The 10,904-nt window shown below is 38.8% G+C and overlaps 1 pseudogene; it reads left to right on the forward strand.

Moving 5' to 3' along the window:
- The first annotated feature begins 10,252 nt into the window (after positions 1-10,252).
- LOC119509850 lies at positions 10,253-10,648 on the forward strand (annotated as a pseudogene).
- The last annotated feature ends 256 nt before the right edge of the window (positions 10,649-10,904 follow it).

Consider the following 10,904-nt stretch of genomic DNA (forward strand, 5'->3'; position numbering starts at 1 on the left):
GAAAGTCAATCCATTAACTTAGGTTCTTAATGACAATTGAGTCAAGTGTCTCTATTAGATGTTATCAGCAGAACATCTCATTCTGCTGTGAGGTAGGGTCAAAATGCTAAGCATTTGACCTAACCAAGAGCTCCAGTTCTACCCTAGGAGAAACCAAAAAGCTGGAAGGCACATGGTTGTCACTTGGACTAGTCGTAGATACTGTCTTTATTCTCCTTCCTTTTGTTCTCCTTCTGCTTCCCCAAGTGCAATGTTGTAGAGTTGTACTTTCCAGTCCCCTTGAAATTAGCTGTGGCCTTGTGACTTGCTTGCCCAACAAAATATGAGCAAAAAGTGTGCTTGCAGGAGACTCTGCCATCCTGGGCCTCTTCTGAGGTCAACTTGGAGTAGAGATCTCAGCTAATCGACACAGATTCTGAGAGAGAAATAAACCATTTATGTCGCTGAGATTTGTGGGTGGCTTCTCAAGTATTAATCAGAACCACTGGAGGACATTGAAAACAGATTGCTGTGTAATTCTATTGAATTACTTCTATATGTCTAGCTCTTGCAAGATATAGTGGAGGCCACAAAGGTGAATAACGTCCAATATGCATTCATGGAAATTGCAATTTGTTAGAGTAAGTATCTCAAAATAAAGTGGATGATAAAAACCATGCAAAATGAATAAACAAACAGCTTTGGGATTCGGGGGGGTGGGATTCCCTTAAGAGAGCGGAAGAGGGATAACCTGGAGAGGACCTTGGATCTAGACCTGAAAGTGAGTAGGATTTGGAGCAGTAGGAGAAGGAAACTGTCCAATTGGGATTCTGACTTACAATACAACACTGAGAAGACAGGTTTGATCTATAATTTTTTCTTTTCATGTAAAAATGCCCTTGGAGCTCTTTAATTCTTCTTCTAAAGGTTTATTAATAGATGCATTGATGGTTGTGATAAGAATTGCATGAGTGGTGCTGGTGGAATGAGAAGGAATTGAAGTATGGTGTGAATTTTCTGCTAGGTCATTTTCCTGTGAGACAGCTAGAATAGACAGCACTGACAGTACCCAATTCCTGATGACATTTCTGAGTAAGTTGTTTAAATCCTCACTCCAGTTGTTTTTTCACTTGCCGGTGCAGCAGGTAACATCCCTAGAAAGTACACACCAATGAAACTGCCCTCTGTAGATTGTGATTTAAAATGTGATTTGACCTGGATTAGAGGCCCTAAGCAGGAAATGAATTGGAATTTCTCGTCAAGAAGGATCGTCTCTCATTCCGTGCCTTCCAGAAAGCAACTGGCACTTGTTAAAAAGCTGTCAGGAACAAATGCAAGAGGAGCTGAGCTGTTTTCCTGATGCTTTCTTCACACAAACATGTCAAAGAGAAATCAAGATGTCAGCTGCCTCATAAATTTGATTGGACTTTGAGTCTAACTTTATGGTAATTGCTTGCTTGGGGCATGTCCAAAATGTTGATTTGAAACTGCCAATAAAGCCACCAGTTGTCCATCTCTTTACGGAGATGTTTCTGCAAGTTGCCCAGATTAGGTTTTTCTCTTCAAATCTTCTCCACAGTGTTTTTCCCCTTGCTTCACCAACACTTCAGTGATTCTTGGCTGAAAAGTGGAGACTGTGAAAGTGTAGATTTCACTAACCACTGTCTGACCTACAAACCCAGCATGTCCTTGCAGGCCACAGAAGTGGGGTCATCAAGGGTGTGGATTCTGCACTCGCACTCTCTGGATTAGCATTCTCAAATCCACCTCCTGCTAAGATAGAAGACCAGGGTCATGGCTGGTTGAGAGCATGGGTGGGCTTTGGAGTCAGACAGACATTTGTTCAAATCTGAGCTTCAAGGCTTAGTAGGTGGGAGTCCTTGGATGAGTCCCTTAACTTCTCTGAGGCCAGAGCTGGGAGAGCCAGTGGAAACTTTGTGGAAAAGATTGATGTGGAAGACCCAGAATGAGGAGGGCCTTCCAAAAAGACATTGATATTCGGATGCTGATTTTGATAACATAAAGCTAGAAGGATCTTGTTGATGTGGGTGCTGTGAGTAGAGTAGACATGGACAGGGAAGTCGGCCACTCCCATGATAAGAATAGCATTCAGATCTCCACAGGATTTCCCCTGGGACACATGTCTCCACCGGATGTCTGCTAGGCTCCAAGGGGCCCATCCCTGTGTGAGCTCTGCACTTAGCCCAGATCATCCAGTGTTAAGTTGAGGATGGCACTTCTGGGAGGAAGAAGAGGTAAAGCAAGGAAAGCATCTCTGACAAATCACTGGGAACTAGAAATCCCTAAACCAAAGAGATGTGTGCATCCATGTGGTTATTCTTTACAAACATGGACTCTATAACATTACTGTTGCAGTTAGATTATTCATCAGATATCAAAAGTGTGTTTCCAATAGATTCTTTGGACCGTGAGGGGGTTTCTTTGGGGTTGTGTTGGAAACCCGTAGGGCTTCTTAGCATTCTTTAAATTTCACTTCTCCACCAAGTGTCTGTCTGTCTGGCCTGGTTTGATTGTGATTAACCCTCATCTGTGCCAGCAAATGGCCACATTGGGGTTACTCCTCTTTTTTACCTCTTAAAATGAGGAGTTGAAATATTCAGAAGAGAATACATCTTGTACCCACTAGCATGTCAGGTCATGAGCTGAGAAAATGAGGAAAATAACAAAACAATTTTGTTGAGCAGCACTGTTAGCAATGAGCTGAATTATCAGTGGATTTTCAGAAAATCTCTTTGAAGCTTAGAATTAGTCTTCCAAGCTTATGGGAAAAGGAGTGGCTTATAAAGATTTTTCAAATAAATTCTGGGGAATGCTAATATATGTTTCAAAAAACTGTTTTTTTTTTGATTTGGGAAATTAGATATTTTTAATTGCAGGACTTGTCAGAGCCTTTAACATACTATTGTGCATTAAGAACCCCCAATGTATTTGACAACAGGAGCTTTTTTCCTCTTGGGCCTATGTTAGGAACCATCTTCAGTGGAACCTCAGAAAGCTGGTTTAGATGGCTTCCTTTCATATTGATTGTTTCAAGCTAATAAGTAGGGTGGGGCACATATATATCTCTCTTATAGAGAGTGATATTATGAAGAAATATCACATGATTTTATAATTCGCACCTTGGTGTCTCTGTCAGAGATAGGCCTAGAATGATCAGGGAACTAAGGCAAAATGAATAGCCTTAGAAGATACTATTAGTTGTTGTCTACCCAATCATTCTTCTACCCAATACCGCTTCTTCCTGATAGCAATTTTTGAGTTTTTTGAGGGGTTAGGGGAAGAGTGAACTGTTTATTGTAATAATTCTGTTGCCCTTTTGATAGCTTCCCTTGCAACTAGAGGTTGCCACGAGACTCAATTATGGTCAGTGACACTAAAGGGGAAGACTGTTAGGAAAGGTTGTGCTTCCTGATTGGAAAGAGTTCTCAGGTACCAACCTTTTCTTTTTATGCCTGCATAGAATGTGATGAGGTCATCTGTGGAGGTGAGTCGAGAAGAATAAGAATGAAAAGGCATACTCTGAAGATAGCAAAACAGAAGGATGGGGGGAGGAAAAAAGATGGTTGGTTTCTTGATGGCATTGCCGCCTGTTTTAGTTTCCTAGGCTGCTCGGACAAATACCATGGAATGGTTTGGCTTAAACAATAGAAATTTATTCACTCACAGTTTTGAAGCTGGGAAAATGTCCAACTCAAGGCATCATCAGGGCGATGCTTTCTCCCTGAATGTGGCATTCTGGGGCTGGCATGTGGCAGCGTCTCCTGGTCTCTTCCTTCTCTTAAGGATTTTGTTTCAGCTTCTTGCTTTCATGGCTTTCTATCTCTTTGTCTGAATTTCATTCTCTTATAAAGGACTCCAGTAATAGTATTAAAACCCATTCTGACTGAGGTGGGCTACACCTTAACTGAACTAGCCTCATCAAATGGTCCTACTTACAATGGGTCCACACTCACATGAATGGATTAACTTTAAGATCATGTTTTTCTGGGGTACATATAGTTCCAAACCACCACAGTGCCCTAAATATGGAAATTGAAAATCATACATCTCTGTACAGTAGACACCACTATTTCTTAGGCAGCTGAACATACTCTATATGTATAAGTCCTTTTTGTTCCTTGAAACAAGCATCTTTACCTCATTTTCTTTATCCTTTCTCTGTTCTGCATATTGTAAGTGTTCAAAGAAAGCAAGGACCTTCCTTTGAGTGTTTTGAACAATGACCAAGAAAGTTGATATTTTTTTCAACTTACGCAACCTCAAAGAGTTTCTGTGTTGACTTCTCTTTACCTTTTTTTTTTTTCTTGGATATTGGTCAAACATCCAAATGATGGTCATAGGATACCTAAGAAATTTACCTATTTTCCTCAAAGGCACCAGGGCTGGACCAGTAATTAAAAAAAGAAAGAAAGAAAGAAAAATAAAGGCAGGAAAGTTCAATATGTACTGTACAAATATAGCTAATCAATTTGGGTCATTATTCACTTTACAAAGCAATTACTGCTGGTTAAAGCTTTGAGTTTCCTGGGAGCATTTTAAATAGGATTGTTCAAGTAGGTTGTTCAGAGCCTTTAAGGAGCACTTCAATTGTGTTGATTGCGGTCTGCCCTTTATTCTGGTTGCTGCTAAATCTGTATCCAAATGACTGTGCAGCTCTGCTGCCATGGAGGGTTCCAGGAGCTGGATTACAGGTTCCCTGGGGCTAAGAATTACTATGTAGAATCAAAGGTGCCACAGAGTGCTGTGGAACTAGAGATTTGGGGATGCACTATTGAGATTCTATGTGGTGAAGCATGCTATTCAAAATACTTTCAATTTGTGGTCAGTTGATGCACAGTAGTTGATATTCTTCTCTCTGCCTCTAAATAGTATCAAACACTCAGGTTTCCAAATCACAGCCTGCCCCAGTCTAGCCTACTATGCATATTTTCCAGGTTTTGGACTGACCTGACTGTGGTCAGGGAGTTTGAGGAATAATGAGTGAAGGTCCAAAGGCACATTCCATTTCTTTTCCGACTACCCTCGTACTCACCTGTCCAAATCAACTTTTTTTTGCCTAACCTAATTACTTACCTACTTCCCTATCCACCTACCTACCTATCTGGCTAACTTCTCAAAATGTAATGAACACATTATACACACACGCACACACACACACACATAAACATTTAAAAATCATCAGCAGTGTTAAGGCTTTGTTTCATCTTATTTTTTAACTTTTTATGTTGAAATAATGAGACTGAGAGAGGAGTTGCAAAAATAGTTCAGAGAATTCCTAGATACGTTTTACTCAACTTCCCCTAATATTAACATCGTAAAGAACCATCGCACAATTGGTAAAATACTATTAACTAAACTAAGGAGTTTACTCAGATTTCAGATTTTACACTAATGTCCTTCTTCTATTCCAAGATAAAATCCAGGATCCTACATTTTACTTAGTTTCCACACATCATTATAGTCTCTCCAACTCTGTAACAGTTCCTCAATCTTTTCTTGTTTTGTTTTGTTTTGTTTTCCCAAGAACTCCTTTGTTTTGAAGATTATTGTTTAGTTATTTTGTAGAATGTCTCAAATTTGTGTTTGTCTGATATTTTCTCATGGTTAGACTGGGATTATCCATTATGGAATGTGATGTGACCTTCTCAGGGCATGATAGGAGAGGGTATTTTTCCCCCTTGGAATAATAATTACTTTACTATAATTAGTAAGTATTTGGGAGAAATACTTTGAATACCAAGTTACTCCTTCTTGCCTGTTTCAAAGAAGTTGAAATCTTGTGTTTCAAGGACCACATCAAATATTACTCTGGTGTTCTAATGGTGGTTTCTAATTTCATCATTTGTTCTGTATCTATTCACTGGAATTATTCTGTGAGGAAAAATTGTACCTTTTCCACCATTTACACGCTTGCTTAGTTTTGTGTTTATATGAACATGGACTCAGAGATATTTATTTTATTTAACTTGTGATCCAGAAAAATTGTTTTCTTTTCTTTCCAAGGGCAAGTTTTCATCAATAAGTTGAAGTTTGTTCCATTTTAAGTCCAGGTAACCATAAGTGGCATCATGTAGAGGAGGTTCAGGGAGGAAGGAATTGTTGGGTGTGAAAGATAATGGAGATTGTAGGTCAGATAATAGCTGAATCTAATTGAATGTATGATCAATTTGGGTTATTATTTTTTTTCCACTAATTTTAATGATGGTCCAATTTAAAGGACTAAATAACACTACATGCAAACCCTGAAATTGTGGCTGTTTCTGGGAATTTTTGGCAGAAACTGATTAGATAAACAAATGTGTTTGACTTTTGTTTTAATTTATCTTTATGAACTGTGAGGCAGAGACTTGATGTCATTAGAATATAAGAGCGAATATTCTTCCCAGTGCCCCAGGAGTCCATCACTCCAAGTCAGAGGCCAAAATAATTGTGGAAGCTTTCCCATAGAATTCATTCCAAGGAATAGGATTGCACAATGCCAAGTGAAACAGTTTTGTTTCAGTCAGAGATCAGTGAGGTCAACAAATCATCCTTCCTCTTCTAAGAAGATTTCAAGAAAATTAAACAGCCTGATATCAAAAGACCTGTTGATAGTCAGTAGAACTGAGTTTTCACCCTCATTGTATGACTGATTCACTTTGTTACTAGACTCATTTCTCCCTGTCTATGGGCCCCAGGTTCCTCAACTATAAAAGTGTAGAGAGAGAACAGAATAGTTCCAGGGGCAGCTATAAAATTGTAGAAGGCAGCCATCTTTCCTTGCTTAAAAATTGCCAAGCAAAGCAATCTCACACATTCCCCAATAAAGTAGTCCCAAAACTTATGGAAATAGTATATACCTTGTGCTGTACTTAGGGTTTAGGATTTACAGAAGATGGATCATATGCCTTTCCATCAATACCCATCTGAGCTCCTCAGCCATATTTGGTAATTGTTCTGTCAGCAAAGATCTCAGTGTGTAGGAGAATTATTGGTACCCTGCATTGCTGTAGTTGAGAAAACCCAAATCATGTAGTGGTTAATCACATGGCTTCTATAGTTAATTGACCTGAGTTAGAATTCTGGGTTCCCTTTTATTAGTCACGTGACCTTAGGTGGGCAACTTAACCTCTTGAGTCTTCACTTTCCTCACCTCTGAAGTAAAGATTATAATAAACTATCCTACTAAGGCAATTGAGATTATTAAATGAGGAATTCCCTATAAAGTGTTAGTACATAATGACAACTCAATAAATATTAGCTATTATTTTTACTCACCAAAACTCCTTTAACTGGCTTATTTTTAGAAGTCATTAAATGGTGGTTGAAACATTGCTGAAGTATCCAGAAGGACTGTGATATTAAAGTGCCCCTCCTTTATTTTCCTTCTATGGAGATGAACGTCATCAAATCAGACTGGTAAACACTGACTCATATTTCCCACTTCAACTTCTATCCCATTTGTACTTGATGTCACATAATAGTCCCCTTGTGAGAAATTTAGAGACCTAAGGGAGTTCACCCATTGATTCTTTGGCTTTTGTTTTGCTGAAGAGAGAGACCTCCAGATAACCTATTCAGATCCACGAGGTTATTAAAACCAAATCTTTCATTTATTTGTTCCTCAAATATTTATTGTGCACTTACTATATGTCAGGTAAACTTCTAGTTGCAGATGGATAGTGAGAAATTTGGGAATCTAATTTTTCTATTGACTCAATGAATGAAGTTTTATTACCCACCTGAATTTATCATCATGCGTCTCAGAGTTCAAATCCTCAGGATCTCAGAGAGTTCTCCAGGGGCTTGTTTGGGGATGATGGGTTTGGAAAGAGTGAACACTCAGAGAGTGTTTTAGTTTCCTAAAGCTGACAAAATGCAATATACCAGAAATGGGTTGACTTTTACAATGGGGATTTAAGTTCTGAGGCTGTGAAAATGTCCAAATCAAGACATCAACAGGACGATACCTTCTCCCCAAAGATCAGCTACCGATGATCCTTAACTCTTCCATCACATGGCCAGGCACATGGCAATGTCTGCTGGTCTCTCCCTTCTCTCCTGGGTTTTGTTGCTTCCAGCTTCTGGCTTCAGTGACTTCCTCTGAGCTTCTGTGTTTGTCCTTGTCTCTCAGCTTCTCTGACTTTTCTCTTTTAGCATCTCTGTGTGCGTCTCTGAATTTCATCTCCTATAAGGGACTCCAATAAGAGGATTAAGACGTCACTGGGGCACGGCTCAGCTGAAATAATCTAATGAAAAGATCCCACCTACAATAGATCTACACCTATAGGAATGGATTAGCTTTAAGAACATGATCTTTTCTGGGGTCCATACAGCTTGAAACCATCACAGTTTCTTACTCCAAAGACTCTTCCCATCAGTACTGCAAATGGAGTCTGAAAACTGAAGGATGGGCCTTTTTATTTATTTTCTAATTCTCACAACATTGTCTTATTGTCTGGGAAGTTCCTTCATCTTGGGGTTTAAGCATCTGAGATTTTATGTTTCTATTTCTCTCTCCTTGGATCCTGTCTTCCCTTCTCCAAGGTTAGCTGCTCTGTCCCACTCTTTGCATTTTCTCTTTCCTGACCATTTCCATGGAAAGAATGTTGCAAAACATGATTTTTAAAAATAAAGTAATTTGTTTATTATACTAATAAATCCTCCTTGGGATTGCCAAATACCCATGGTGACGCTGAAGAATCTATTTGGACATTAAGGCAGCACTACATCTGATTAATTAGACAGATGTACTCATAAAAGGAGACAAGTGTCTGCTGGAGTAGAAGAAGGACTAGGGTGGGAGGGGAGTTCCTCCTCAGTGGTTTCCAGAGGTTAAATTAGGGTTTGTTTTCTTAAAGGATCCAGTCTCCTGGGATACCTCCTGCCTCCACCGGAAAGGGAAAAATCAGTTCTTATTCACACTCAATAAAGTATTCATTCTATCCTCCTCTCCACTGTGATATAATTAATGTCAAATTCAAGGAAAGCAGGTTGCAGAGTTCCAGGAGAATGGCAGAGACCTAGCCACTTGATTAGCAGAAGTTCTATGCCTGGTTGCACATTAGAATCCCTTGAGGAGCTTTCAAATTCTTATGACCACAGCCACCCAAGACCAGTCACTCGTAACTCATAATCCTCTCAGAATCATCTTGGGGAACAGGATATGGGTCTCAGGGTTAAAAAAAAAAAAAAATCTAAATCTAAAATCACTGGCTGTGCTTTCCACTGAGTCTGTTTGAACAATTTAATAACATTGATTGACCAAACTTAAGTTTCTCCATCTTGTCTTTTTTGACACAAAGATTCATGAAATCCTCAGAACTGATATAGACACACAAACACCCTACATAAACCAGGCACAGAAAGACAAGCACTAACAAACCTAGAAACTCACACCACACAGATACAGGCACACATTCAGACACAGAGACGTGTTTCTGGAACCTCACACAGGTCCATATAGCTACATACCCAGGTACATGCAGACTTTGATATTGGTGTGCTGAGACCTGAGCACAAACACAGACATAATAGAAGCATTCAGAAGGATGTGTGTATAAAATTACCCTATACACAGAGAGGCAAAGAGAGGTATTCAACAAGAGAAAAAAATCATAGAATGAATTTTATGATTTGCAAATTATATCTCAATAAAGCTGTTTTAAAAAAAGAAGAATCACTGAGATGCACTCAAACATCTGGTTAAAAAAAATACACAATTAGAGACACACACACACTCAGAAATTCTCTCTTAATTGTTTGTGGGTCCTTTTTTGTAAGTAAACCATGGAGTGCCATTGTGGTGTTATTGCTACCTCTTGGTGGATGTATTTGTGCAAGCTCACTTGCAAGTTCCCTGTCCCATTGCCCAGGTGGGTCATGTAGAAGGCAGAGTTGTAATTACATCCTCCAAAATGGGAACAGTACGCTTTTTGCTGGAAAATGACGTTCTACTGAAAATTTTCCTCTCCATTACTCTGAAAATTTGAGTAACAAGTAAAGAATATTTTACCTGGATTTGGTTACTGAAAATGTTCCAGACAGCAGAACAAAAGAGCCTATAAAAATGATAATTAATAAGTAATATCTGTGTAACCTTTTATAGTGTGATGAATTCTCCCATGCCTACTAACTCAGTTAGGCATATCACACAGATTTTCAGTGTGATCTCAGTTGATCCACATAGCAATCAGGTGGAATAAGTATCATTACTATCAACATTTTACATTTGTCAAAATTAATGCCCAGCTGGGCCTGAATGGCCTCAGCTATGGCGAGTAGTAGCGGTGCAGCGGCGGCGAATCTGAAAGCAAGGAGGGAGACCATAGACATCAACATGAGGAGCTGAAAACCCTTTCTAAATAACTGCATCACATCACAAAGCTGAAGAATGTATATAGGAATATAAAAATATCCAACACCTAATGAGATAAAGTCACAATGTCTGGCATCCAATCAAAGATTATCAGTTCTGCTTGAGATTTCAAGAATTCTGAATACTGGCTTAGATATGGAAACTGTCTATTTGTGTATGGCTTTCTGATCAGGGAATTAACCCAGAAGCTTTATACCAGTTATTAAGGAACTTCGCAAGGTCACTGAAGCACTAAAGTTTGCAGATGGCTTTGAATGCATAGGAAATGAAAAGCATATGTTTGATATTTAAAAAAAAAATATTTATAATAGAATGTACCAAAAATAACTTTCTTCCTAACTATTTTTAATCAGAAATAGATATGCTGAAAATACAGTTGCTCTGAAAAAATTTATGATCATAGACTATGGACTGCTTGAATTCTGAAGTCTATGAATTTAAGAATTTTTATGCTTTATCCATAAAACTCTAAATGAGAGTTTTTCTACCTTAATTCTAGAACCAGTCCACATACTAACTCAAAATTTGTCTTTTGTTATACCTATAC

The sequence above is a fragment of the Choloepus didactylus genome, chromosome 15 (genome assembly GCF_015220235.1).
Source record: "Choloepus didactylus isolate mChoDid1 chromosome 15, mChoDid1.pri, whole genome shotgun sequence".
Lineage (NCBI taxonomy): Eukaryota > Metazoa > Chordata > Mammalia > Pilosa > Megalonychidae > Choloepus > Choloepus didactylus.